At 40.5% G+C, this 13364-nt stretch overlaps 1 long non-coding RNA gene across 2 annotated transcripts; it reads right to left on the bottom strand.

Moving 5' to 3' along the window:
- Positions 1–937: 937 nt before the first annotated feature.
- Positions 938–13110, bottom strand: LOC311596806. 2 transcript variants are annotated; one of them, XR_014778986.1, is made up of 4 exons: positions 12864–13110; positions 12393–12617; positions 11217–11447; positions 938–1368 (listed from the first exon to the last, which is right to left on the bottom strand). It is a non-coding gene; the product is annotated as an uncharacterized lncRNA (long non-coding RNA). The 2 variants fall into 2 exon arrangements; XR_014778987.1 differs by lacking the exon at positions 938–1368 and having other exon boundaries at positions 9905–11447.
- Positions 13111–13364: the final 254 nt, after the last annotated feature.

Genomic DNA, 13364 nt, shown 5'->3' with positions numbered 1-13364 from the left:
GAAACTGGATTATTTTTGAAGATCTTCTCAAGCAAATAAAAGAGATAAATCAATGTGTAGTATTTGCTTAGGAAGTAAACTTGGTGTTACAATTACATTAAAGACTTGAAATAGAAACCCAAAAGCCTAGGCAATAAATTTTGATAAATAAACAAAACAGCATATATTTGATTGATGTGTGAATTTCCTTGAGAAGATAGAATTATTAATGAATAAACAGGCTCTCATGGGAAAGCGTTGAGTGTAGAGAAAGGAAAGCACTTAGAATATTATAATGTTTATACATTTATTCAAAACTGTTATTTCAAAAATTCCTTCTTTGGGACTAGATGTTTCTGACTGCAACACAGTACTAAATATTTTTATACTTTTGCACTAAGCATGAAAGTGTTTCAGGTGACTATGGGTGCGGGTAGTATTCTATACATGAAAGCAGACACATGCATCCTGAAATTTTTATTACTATGTCATTAGGCAATGCTTCTGTTTATCATCACATGTTCCATTCAGAGCATGGGCTCATTTGTGAACTGAAATTCTGAAAAATTGACATCAATACAAAACATGGTTTTGTTTATGAATGGCCAGTACAAAATAACAAATCAATCAAATAAGTATCAGAAATCACTGTAGATATTGTAGTTACAGTGATGTAATATCTCTTCACATACCTGCTTAAAATGAAACAAAATTACATCTATTTCTGTAGTAGACTAGGAACAAATAAATAATTTCATTGTCAGTTGAGGAAGACTCTATAAACATAATAAAATCTGATGAAGGCAAGTAGAACTTTGCCTAACAAGGATCAAGAAGATACATGAGCCAGAACTACAGAATATACCCAAAGACAAATACAAAATTAAAGTCTTAATGAAAACAGGAATTACAAAGTTATCACATAGGCAGCCATTTTTAATTATAATTACCACACCAATAATGCCACTGTCCTGTCTGCTTGCTTGAATAGCTTCCCTTCTTCCCTTTTGCACTAACACATTACCTCTCTTGTGTGCGTTAGCCTGTATGCTGACAGAAAACAAACACAATGCTTTTCTTATTCCAGTGTCATTTGTCTAGTACCCAACATGCAGTAGTTAATTTTAGGGCATAGTCCATAGTGAAAGTTTTGGTTTCCTTAAAAACTCGGTTGTGTTGTATAAACATGTTTTTGTTTTAATCCCAGGTGTGGGATACGGGGCAGCTTCAGACTGTCCACGGCAGCAGACTATTTGTCTCGTGAGGGCTCTGAGGGGGGCGTGATCTTTGCCAGCTGGGGATGGTTTCATTCGGCCAGAGCCCAGAGCGGTGTGGGGGTGCTCAAAGGATGAAGGTGGCTGATGCTGCCCACCCCACTGTTCTTGGTTGCTGTTATAGTAGTTGGATGAGAAAAAGAAGTTAGAGATATCCTGAAATGAAGACTAGACTTTCCCCAGCGTCCCTAACCAGCAGGAACTAGCTAAAGAGAACTGCACACCCTCTCCCCACTAACCTTCTTTCTCTCCTACATGGTGTGGGTGTGTGGAAGAGATCGGGTGAAGAAAGAAAGTAGAGGTATAAGAACTCCAATAAAATAGATTTTAAAATACATGCTTACAATAGTCCAATCCTCTCTAAAAGCAAATGTCTGCAGTTCACCACTGCTGCCTCTAGAGGACACCCTTTGGGATGCTTTTCCAAAAGGATTTTTCAGGGTCACCCTTAGCAAGACGCATATCCATACCTTACGAAGTCAATTACATCCCAGGAGAAAGTGACTTTTTGCCAAAAGGATACTGAGATAGAGTTATGAAAAATAACTTCTAGTTCCTGTTAAAGAAGTTTTAAGGTATAATTGAATAAAATAAATATAACAGAGAAAGTAAGTCAGAGAGGTAGAATTCCTTGAACACATTAGAATTAGATGATACAGCCAAGATCAAGCCAGTCAACAGTACAGTATGAATGGGTAGGCCAGACCCTACCCTAATTGATGAGCTTCTAGGAGACAATGGCTGTTGAGGGAGGGAAAGTCAGTTTTCTTCTGTGGTGTGGCCCCTGGTAGGTTGCCCATCCTCCAGTGGATGTGCCTACATCCGTGTATGCGTGGGTACCACTAATGGGTTATGAATGAATAAGAAGGAGTTATGGCGTTGAGAGGAGGATGTCAGGAGGACACTGGAAGGAGTTGGATGAGCAGAAGGGAGTGGATATCATCTACATTCATTAATTCATTTTATTTGTATGTGGACTTACCAAAGAGTATATAATTCTAAAAAGTAGTGCCAGTCTATAGGTCTCAAGCCCCTCTGCCCCATATCAGAGCTAGATCCTACCTCCCAAAGTCTCCACAACACCCCAAAACATACTACCAGCTAGGGACCAGGTGATCAAACGCATGAGGCCATAGAAGACATCTCATATGCAAATTATAACAGCTATCATAGAAATGCCAACAAATTATATGACTACAGCCAGCTGAATGAGACTAGAATATGGGAATCAAAGACTCTTTTTACGTGTTGCTGTTGCCATACAACGTCACCCCAAGCATTGGTAAACGTGGCTGTGGGCTGGAGAGACAGTTTGGTGTATAAGAGCACCTGCTGTTCTTATAGAGAAGTCAATTTCAGTTCCCAGGACCCATCCCAGGCAGCTCACAACCACATGTAACTCCAGATCCAGGGAATCTGATGTTCTCTTCTAGTTGTCATGGGCACTGAAGTTATACAAACACACATGCATACACATAATTTTTAAACTAAATATAAATATTTTTAAAATAAGTTTTTAAAGAAATTAATGCAAAATTATACTTTGGTTAGAGAGCCATAGACTGGGTTTCCCTATGAGTATGCAGATGACTGGTTTCTAGGTGAGAGAGATGCTGAGTGTGTGCTTGACAGGGAGGCAGTGTGTATCTGGGATGAGTCATGGTGAGTGTTAGGGCAAGGGTCACAGGGCAGGCATGCGATCATCAACTCCATATTGACTAGGACAACTTCATTGTGAGTTTAAGCGGGAGGCGCTGACTGGGTGGGGACTTCAGTATCAGTGAGGTGTGAGCCATCAGGCGTGAGGAACATGAAACTAGGTGGAAGTTAAGTTATGAAAATCAAAGAGTAACAAAACCAAGAATTTGGTGGTATGTGTCTAATACTATGCTAATTGATTCTTATTTATTTCCTCATTAAATCTCTTAATTTTTTATGGATGGAGGAGATTAAGAAAAATAAAAATTTTATAAGAAACACTGTGAGCACAAGAAATCCCAGTAACCATGCGGTCTCTGTGTTGGTGTTTGTTGGTGTTTTTAGTTTGTTTGTATTTTCTTTATTTGTCTATGAACCAATCGCTAAAGATAGAAAAATAATTTGAGATAGTAATCAAGGCCTTCACAGTCAGATTCAGAAGGAAATAAAGAATTAGAATTCAGCTGAGTGCACCTGAGAAAGACAACTTGAAGAATAACCTTTCACCCCAGTTGAAAGTATGGTAGTCGGTTTTTCAACATAGCAACATAACACTGGTCACAAGTAACTTAAAGGAAGGGAAGGTTTACTTTGACTTGTGGTCACATGGCTTTCTGGTGCAGCAGAGCATCATGGTGAAGACCAGATTGTTGGACAGACCAGAGCTGCTCAGCTTGCGGCAGTCAGGAAGCAAACCGAGAAGGGTCTATGTCTAACAGGACATATCCTTCAGAGACATATCCTAGAAAACAGCTACTCCAACAGGCCCCACCAATGTCCATTCATCCACAGAGCCATCCAGGATAAGTACATAGATACATTAGAACCTCGGTGATCAGTTCTCAAAAGCCCATAGACTAGAAACTAAGCCTTTAATGCATGAGCTTTCAGGGGCACTTTTAGAATCAAGTGACAATAGGAATGAACAACAAGAGACAGCAAAAGGAAGAATTAAAAAAGGCATTTCAAGACAATAAAACAGAACAGGAGAAGATTCAACTGGAGACCAGATAGATCCTCTGAATGCCGGAAGTTGTTTGTAAGACTGGTGAATGAATGCTAGGGGTTAGACCACAAAGGAGGCTTGAGATATAGCTAAGTTGGTAGAGAGCTTACTTACCAAATAAAGCCCTAGGTTCAATATCCAACAGCGTATGAAACCAATTGCTTTAGTACACATCTGATTGACAGATGTGTACTAAATTCAACCAGATGTGCACTACGCTAAATTAAGAAAGTAGACGCAAGAGGATCAGAAATCCATGGACACACTTGACTATATATTAAATTTGAAGCTAGCATGGATTACATGAGACATTGTCTTAAAAAATAAAACAGATAAGGAAGAGTCTAGGCCTGAATTTGTTGTGATATGCTAATAAGTCTATATTAATATGAAATTGAAGGATAGCTGCTGAAAAAACAAACACCGAGAGTGTGAAAGAAAGAATCCTTTCACATCCTTGGTAGACATTTGTATTAGTGTAGCCACTATGAACATCTGTATAGAGATTCACCAAAAAGCTAAAGCTAGAACAACATATGATCCAGATACACTACTCCTGGTACTTACCGGAAAGAGTCAAAGCCAACATAAAACGATACCTCTGCACATACTTATTATAGCTGTGTCCACAACAGTTAAACAGTATGGAATCAAGTTATGTGCCCAGCAACAAATGAATAGATAAGGAAAAGGTAGCATTTAGACTCAACTGGGTGTTATTTGGCCTTGAAGAACAAAGTATTGTCATATTCAGGAAAAAATGGATAAAGTTTGGTTTCATCGTATTAAGGAAAATGAGCCAGGTTCAAGGTAATTTGCATATTTCCTACCATATAAGGAGCCTAATAAAGTGATTATGTGGAAGTGACCAGTAGGAGAAAAGAAGGAAAACAAAGGAGGGTAATCGGGGAGGTGAATACAATCAAAACATATTATACTTTTATGAAAACATCAAAATGAAGCCCATTAGTTTGTACAATTAATACGTGGTAATAAAAATTTGAAAATGAAAATAATTGTTGAAATACGTGATAGAGAACAGTGCATTTGAAGTCACTTTATGATGTCTGCTACAGCACAAATAAGAGGCAGAAGAGGCCAGCAAGGAGGTGGTTCAAAGCCAGAGGGGTAAGGGAATGGTTGGAGCTCCACCATAGCTCAATCCTCAGGATCACTAGCTGCCTAACTGACTGGCATTCCCAGCACCATATCACAGCTGCACGTCAAGTTAGGACAGCTGTGGCCCAAAGATGGCAGTGTAGCCTCAAATCCAGAGCCCAGCGAGTCCCACACACTATAAGCCTCTTGGCTGCAGGTCTGTGGGCTGAATGAGAAGAATAGAGAAACCAAGGTTCAGAATTTTATCTCAAAAATAATGCAATGAATGAATGATAATGGAAAGAAGTTGTCTTGCTTTTCTACTGCTGTGACAAAACACCATGGCCAAGGCAACTTCTAAAAGAACTCGTGTAATTGGGATTACAGTTCCACAAGGTTAGAGTCTGTGATGGTGGAGCAAAGGCTTGGCGGCAGGAAGAGCTGAGAGCTCACATATTGATCCACACGTAGGAGGCAGAGACAGAGACATTGAAAATGGGGCAAGTCTTTTGAAACTTCAAAGCCAACCCCCAATGGCATACTTCCTCCAACAGGGCTTCTTCATGATATCATTGTGTTGTTGTTGTTGTTTTTAATTTTTTATTTTTTATTTATTTTGTATTAATTAAACATTTTTATTTTTGCATATACATTTATATTATTACACATATATACAATAGACTACCTATAACAAGAAGAACCATGACACAATCAAGAATCATATAAATGTTACATTCTTAGGCTACTAACCTACACTCCCAACATACTCAAGTAATCAGTTTTATTCCTTTTCAAGTCTCTTATGGAGTTGAAGACCAGGTAGCTTAGTTGTTTCGGGATGAAGATGTTTTTAGGTCAAGATAGATGTTTTAAGTTGATAATGACAGTATGTGATGGATATTGATTTACATTCAGAATTTTAGACACACCAAGATAGGAAAGATGTTTTCTTCAAGACTGTCAAATACAAATAGGCAAAACACTAAAGATACCATTGTTTTTAACTGCTGAATAATACTCTATTGTATGAATATATCACATTTTCTTTACCCGTTCTCTGGTTGAGGGACATCTAGGTTGTTTCCAGTTTCTAGCTATTATGAATAAAGCTTATATGAACATAATTGAGCAAGTGTCCTTGTGATAATGTGGAGCATCCTCTGGGTATATACTCAGGAGTCATATAGCTTGGTCTTGAAGTAGGATTTATTCCCGGTTTTCTAAGAAATTGCCATATTGATATCCAAAGTGGCTGTGCAATTTTGCACTCCTACCAGCAGTGGAGAAGTGTTCCCTCAAGACAATCTCTTAATTACCTTGACAACCTCTTATAAAAATCAAATGCAAATTACATACTTCCAACATACAATGGTTCAGAGTACACATGACCATGAAAAAGGTAGGAACCTGGGATAGTGAGGAAATACTGTACCAAAGAGACACTGAAACCCAGCAGGGAGAACCCCAGTGCCTGGAGGCCCAGGTCTGGTGTCTGCGGGATTAGACAGCTCCCATGGAATACACTCCTCGCCTTTGGGTTGGTCCCAGTGTTTCTGTCTAGCTCTCCTTGGCTTATACACTCAGCTCCAGCACCTCTAACATCCTGGCCTCTATAACACTTTTACAGTGTCACATAGTGGACTCCCCTGCCACACACCTAGCTTCAGTGGCTCCCCTGAATCGGGAGGGAGATCCCATGACCCCTTTATTCCTGTATCCTTCATACCTCTAAAGCCAGAGTCACGTGAATGACACTGCCAAGTTTGGCTACCAACTTGAGGCAGACCCTGCTTCTCCTGAATCACATCTGCAACAGCCTTGGTTTGTTGATGCTTTGGGGGAGTAGAAAGTTTCTTAGGTTGTTTTGTTTTGTTTTGTTTTTAACAAATTGCAAGGTTCATTGGGTGAAATCTTGTCCTGAGGGTGCCCCTCCCTTTGCACCAATGTGGATCAGGCATCTCCTTAATCTCCATATCAGTTTCAGAACAAGTCTGGATTCCACCATTAAATTTCCTGGTTCTCTTTTCCTCTTCAAAGCACACATTTTGTATTTCTCTTTGCTCCACTTGTTCTTTTCCATTGTTGACCTGCATAGGTGTGATCACTAATAACCATGCAACAGAGTCGATGACAGGCTGTCTTTAAAATCATCTCTGGCAAAGAAATTAGACCATTATTTTTTAACTCAGCCCCAGACTAAATTGTTAGGGCCAGGCCAAGAGGCCAAATATCACAAGAACTGACCCCAGCTTAGTTGCCAGCGTTGTCTCCCTGTGAAATCCCTTGCGATCTGCACAGCTCTCAGCATTGCTGTCTTCCAAGGTCCTCTTGTACTGACCATTAAGCTCTGCTTACCGTGTTCAACCATTTTCTTGTCCAAATTCCCAAAATCTTCTATATCCCTCCAAAAACAAACAAACAAACAAACAAACAATAAAAACAGTACTATCAAGCCTATCAAAGCCAAAGTCCACTTCCTGGCATGAACTTTCTTACGAGATGTAATGATGAAGTGAGATGGTACCATGGTGAGCCCATGCCAAGGATGCCCATGAGGAATTACACCATGTAACAGATATGGTATAAGGAAGTATATTTGGATAAGGGATAGAAGCAGAAAGTGAGCCATGAAGAAAGAGAAAGAAAAGGAGTGCTGAGGAGAGAGAGAGAGAGAGAGAGAGAGAGAGAGAGAGAGAGAGAGAGAGAGAATATGCAGGAACAGAGAAAGAAGCTTTAACAAAGAGTTGAGGTAGGGGTACTTTGATAAGTCAGCCTATACCTGGTGGTGGCAAGTGATAACTTAAGATGTTGCTAGGTCCCTGGGGTCAGGCCAGCAGAATCACCTGCACACTAACAAACTTCCCTATTAGTTACTTTTCCACTGCTGTGACAAAACACCATGACAATGGCAACTCATAAAAGAAAAATGTTTAATTGACCTTATGGTTTCAAAGGGTTAGAGTCCACATGGTGGAGCAAGGAACTGCCACAAGCTCATGCCTTGTTCTGAGCAGTGGGCAGAAAAAGAGAGCGATGAGAATAGGTCCAGTCATTTGAAACCTTAAAGCCTGGCCCCCAGTGACACACCTCCTTCAACAAGGCCACACCTCCCTGTGTAAATTGAGAAGATGATGCTCCAAGTTATGGTTAAGGGGAAGTTTTAATTGTAGATATGAGGAAGAGAACAACCAGAGACATCTGGAAGAGTCCAGAACAAGAAGAGAGAGTAGTAGACTGAACACTGAGAGGAGAGGGGGCAGAGGGAAGGCAAGAGAGGAGGAGAAAGAAAGAGAGAGGGGCCAAGAGAGAGGGGCCAAAAGAGCACATGAACAAAATAACAGGTTATATAGGTGTGAGAAAGTAGGGGAAGGGAAGCCTATGAGATGAAGAAACTTAGGGTAGGGGGCGGTGCCAAAGTCCAGGGGAGAAACTGGGATGAGATGTAGAATCTAGTTTTTGCTTTTTCTCTTAGGTCACCAAGGTAATAGCTCAGACAGCTGATCATGACAGACAACTGATAGAGAAAAAAAGAGCGAAAGGAAGCAAGAGTTCTTTCTCTTATGACTCAACCTGACTCTGCTGCCATTGAGGAGGAGACTTAAACTGACTACTTTTCTCTTCCAGCCAGGACTGCACTGCTTCTGGCCAAAAACTATAAGGGGCTGTACAACAATAAGTAAAATAAAATAAATAAAAAAGGCTTTTTGATCTGAGATCAGCCCCTGCACAGGAGCAGGCTGCTGCGGAGAACTCTTCAGCCTGCTCACCTTAAAAGGCTTATGGAAAGGCCCTGGATCTGTAAGTTATTTGTGAATCTACAGGGAAATAATAAATAAGAGAAAGATAGAAAGTAAACCACTTACACACACAAGCCTTCAAGAGGAAAAGATGGATGAAGTTAAAAACTTCAACACTGTTTATTGTCTGGTCACAATTTTTATAACTCTGAGACAAAGCTCTCTACCCCAGAAAAAGAATTATCTCATAGTCAAAAAGGCAATAAATGACAAAAAACAGATGAATCCAAAAAATACAACAGGTTACATGGTTTTTCATATAAAACTAAATTTCTTAAAAATATGTCTATTACATAAGTTCATAGTGAGTTCAGAATGACAAAGATTGACAAGGCATAAATGTTAACAGGACCCAAGAGGTTACAAGAATTGTCTTTTCAATTAGGACTGACCTAGTAACACATTTTCCAGCTATCTCTTAGTGTTTATAGTAAGTTTCAGACAATAATTTTTTTCTGTCATTCATTCTAAAATACAAAGTAAATTTAGAATGACAGTATTTTATGCCATAAGATGACAAAGTATAAGGAATTACAATGAAACAGTTTGTGGTTTTTTTACCTTAAGGTTTTGTACTTAATTAGATATTACTTGGTGGTCCCATTATATTTTGGGTTTATGGAACGTTTAAGCCAACTTGTCTATATTTATGATGAGTACCAGAATTCATGGTGCCATCTATAGAGTGAAAGCCACAAATCTGTCTCAGACCTGTTTCTATCCTAGTGAAGTTTATGTGTCATTGACAAGTGAAAAATCATAGAATTCCTAGCAGATATAGTTATTCTGCAGAAACGGCTGAAAAAGCCACTTGAATGCGTTTGGGAGTCATTATCAAGAAGTATAAAATCATCCTCCTAATGATTCTGCAAGAATCTGCCTGGGAAAGAAAAGTAGTTACATCAGAGCATCAGAATATATATATGTGTGTGTGTGTGTGTGTGTGTGTGTGTGTGTGTGTGTGTGTGTGTATGTATTCTTCATTTGCATATATATAATGCCATGCCATTTTTATGTACATGTGTATACACACACACACACACACACACACACATACACACACACACACACACATGGAAAGGCAATCCTCAGCAAGAAGCAACCTAGAGATGAGGTCCCTATGGATTTTACCTACTACGGCAAACCCATCACAGATATTGCAATGGTGGACCACCTGCAGGAAGTTCACTTGCTTGCCTCAAGTCCATTCCTGCACAAATGGCTCCTGACAGGGCAGGGTAAGAAGAACCACTGTGCCAGCATGGACTCTGTAACAGATATTGAGATGCTGAGAGAATCTGGAGGCCATCTTGGGTTTTGGTATGCTAATAGGCACCACAGTTAGCTATTTGTCCCTACTTTCTTTTGGACCTGACATTCTAAATCCTTCCTGCACAATTTTGGGGAGCAAGTATGCAAATATATGAGCCTAGGGAGCCATTCTCATTCAAACCACCACAAAAGTTAAAGGAAAACACTGTTGAGACTTTGGGCTATTTTTCTCTCTCATAATTGCTGATCATTGTATTTGTATAACAGACGCTTATCCTAGAAAGCCAAGACACATGAGCAGAAAGTGGACATCAGACTCCAACAACTAGAAATTTCCAAGAGACACAATGCTGGCACACCCCCACCCTTCAGAAGACAGACAGTCCCTATAGAATGCAACTTTGTCACTGCATTTAGTATCTGCCTCATTGCGTCTTTTAAATTGGAATTATTATGTATACAAGCTTTCACTTACATCTTACATTAAGCCTTCTTTGTAAAAAGCATCTTAAGAGCTCTTTCCTCCTGGGAGTGGGCAATGAGGTTTCTCCAACTCTTCCATATTATAATAATGATGATTATGCTTTCATACACAGAGTTTCTATGTGCTTTGCTGGCACAGCCATATCCACTGGAACAGGAGAGTCACAAAGCCAGCACAGCTGCTTGACACAGTCCAGCAAAGCTGAGCAGATTGCTACAATCAATGTTTTTCTTTCTGTAACTTTTGGGTTTGATCTTGTGGAGCCTCATTTCTGAAAAGGAAACTCAATTTTTAAGGGAAAGTGGCCTGGCCATGAACTCCAGTTTCAGCCAGCCACAAGAATGTGCTTCGATCAACTCACCTCTGATAATGTTTGACCATTACCCCCAGCAGCAGACAGTCAATCGGGGGCAGCCAGGGTTGCTTAGTTTGAAGAACCTCTAACTCCTGACCAGAGTCATGTAGCCTCAAGAACACCTACCAGTTTGGGCCAGTTTGAACCATTTCAGAGAACCCCTAGCCCCAGACCAGAGCCCTAACCAATCCCAGGTGTACTTGTACTCTTGCTCCTGATCTGTGCCAATAGAAGTAAAGATTACCTAACCCACCTTGGAAGTCCCCCCTTTCTGGCCTTTAAAAGAGGCCTGCACATTCTCCTCGGGGTCACTGCCATTTTGTTTGAGTGGTCAATCCCAGCATGTTGGAATAAAGGCTCTTTGCTTTTACACACAGACTTCGTATTCTTGGTGGTCTTTAGGGTCCACACGATCTGGGAGTAACAGTCTCTGCAGGTTGCATTATGGGGACTTTCTGCATTATGATTCAATATATGTCTTTCCCTAAAAAAAAAAAATATGTCTGAGTCTTTTAAGGAAAACCCTAAATTAACTTTATCTGGTCACTATTTAGAAGCTTTCCTTATGCCCTGGAGATCATTAAGCACAGACAAGCACATAGTTCAATGAGGTCCTTATTCGAAGAATCTTCTTAGGGTATCTGCCGGTGAGCCAACTCAAACAGCATAATTGGTGCAAGGTAAACAAAAACAATTGACAAACCCCGACTGGCCAGGAGAATAGGTTACAGACTCAAGGTCTCAGAGAACTAAAGCTCTCTGAACATGTAGTTTAGAGATAGGGGGTCATACAGGGTATACTCCTGAAGGAACAAAATTGAGTAAATAAGATAGATTGACTAAATAAACTTTTCCTACTTTATGTCATAGATGATGAAACATAAAGGAAAAGAAGTTTGGTATTAGTATTTACTGTTCATAGAAAGATTGCTTCAGATAGTGTCTGTTTCTCTGGGGTGCTTTCAAATAGTCAACACTGCCAGCCTGAAAGCAGGCTATCGTATATACAATGTGTCTGCTTTGGAGGCGATATTCTTTAGATTTTTTTTTAATTGGACTTACAGGGCTAATAACAAAAATAAAATCTGTTCTGCTTGTGTTTTCTTATTGTAACTAAACTTGTAACCCTGGACATGCAATGAAAAATCAAACACATTCTGTACCACTAGGATAATCATTGGTCTGTCTTTGTTCCATGAAACTTGCATAAATAAAGAAGCACCTGGTTGCTAGTGAGTCAGAGCCACAGAAATGGCCTGATTGCTAGAAAGTCAGAGCTGCTAAATTCTCCTGACCGTATAGCCTGACTCACTCCCTTCCCCTTGCTGACTCCTTATCTTCTCTGCAGGCCAGCTGCCCAGTCAGCAAAGACCCTCCAACTCTCCATGCTGGGGAAGCCCCGCCTCCCCAAAGGCCCTCAGCACTTTACATTATTTCTGTCAGAGCTGAATTTCCAAAGATTATTCACAGATGTGCAGACACCATCTACCACACATGTATTTCACATAACAAGATGGCCCCTGACGCTGCTGAGAGCTTTATGTTCATGGAAGTTTCCCTCCCATGGAAGGCATGGGCTGTTCTTCAGTTTCCTTGTCACAGTTGCTTTTGTCCTGCTGACATCTCAGGGCAGATGAAACAGAGAGTTTATTACCTAAGGGGGAAAACGGAAATGACAAAGGGTAAGTTAGAGCCTGATATCCACAAGCTGTGAAAGTCTGGTCTCAGTGTGACGTGCTGCAGACCACGGAGAGATCTGCAAGTGTTTTAGATTAAGGATGAGGATGAGCAGTAAGTGCTAACATAGGATGCCAGTCACATGGTCACAGCACAGCACATCCATCTTTGCTAAGAATGCACTTCACCCATAAAGATCACATTTGAAGCTAAGAAATGTTACCGAAAGGGGTCGAGACCCAAAGGTTGAGAACCACTGGCCTGGGCCTTCATCACTTGTGATGAGTGTCAGGAGGCTGCGTTCTGCAGGGAAGTAGCAAGCTGGGTAGGTGGGAAAGTTGGGAGCCAAAGTTAAGAGTTAAGTGTTAATTACTGTGCCTAAGAGCTCCATGAAACAAAGATGTCTCTGGGATGCTGGAGGCTATTGTTTATGGGAGATAAAAGCCACAGGTTTTCAAATCTCCTGAACAAGTTTGTTTGGCTCGAATGTACCAGGTGTGCTTTATGACATGTGGATGGAAGGTATGTGGACAGGGAATAAGGCAGAATGTGTGCTCGCCCCTGATTTGATGTGTGTGTGTTGGGGGCAGGGGTGGTTACCTAAGCAGGAAGCATATCAGGATACACGCTCGCCCCTGACTGCACCTGACGGGAAATACGGTGGCTTGGAGGTTGTCTTTTTTTAAGCCTCTGCAAGGCATGACTCATGGCCAATTTCTGGAAA

This window comes from Acomys minous (genome assembly GCF_964271855.1).
Source record: "Acomys minous genome assembly, chromosome: 4".
Taxonomy (NCBI): Eukaryota; Metazoa; Chordata; class Mammalia; order Rodentia; family Muridae; genus Acomys; species Acomys minous.
The sequence above is the reverse complement of the archived record's forward strand: the minus strand, read 5'-3'. Positions and strand labels throughout refer to the sequence as shown.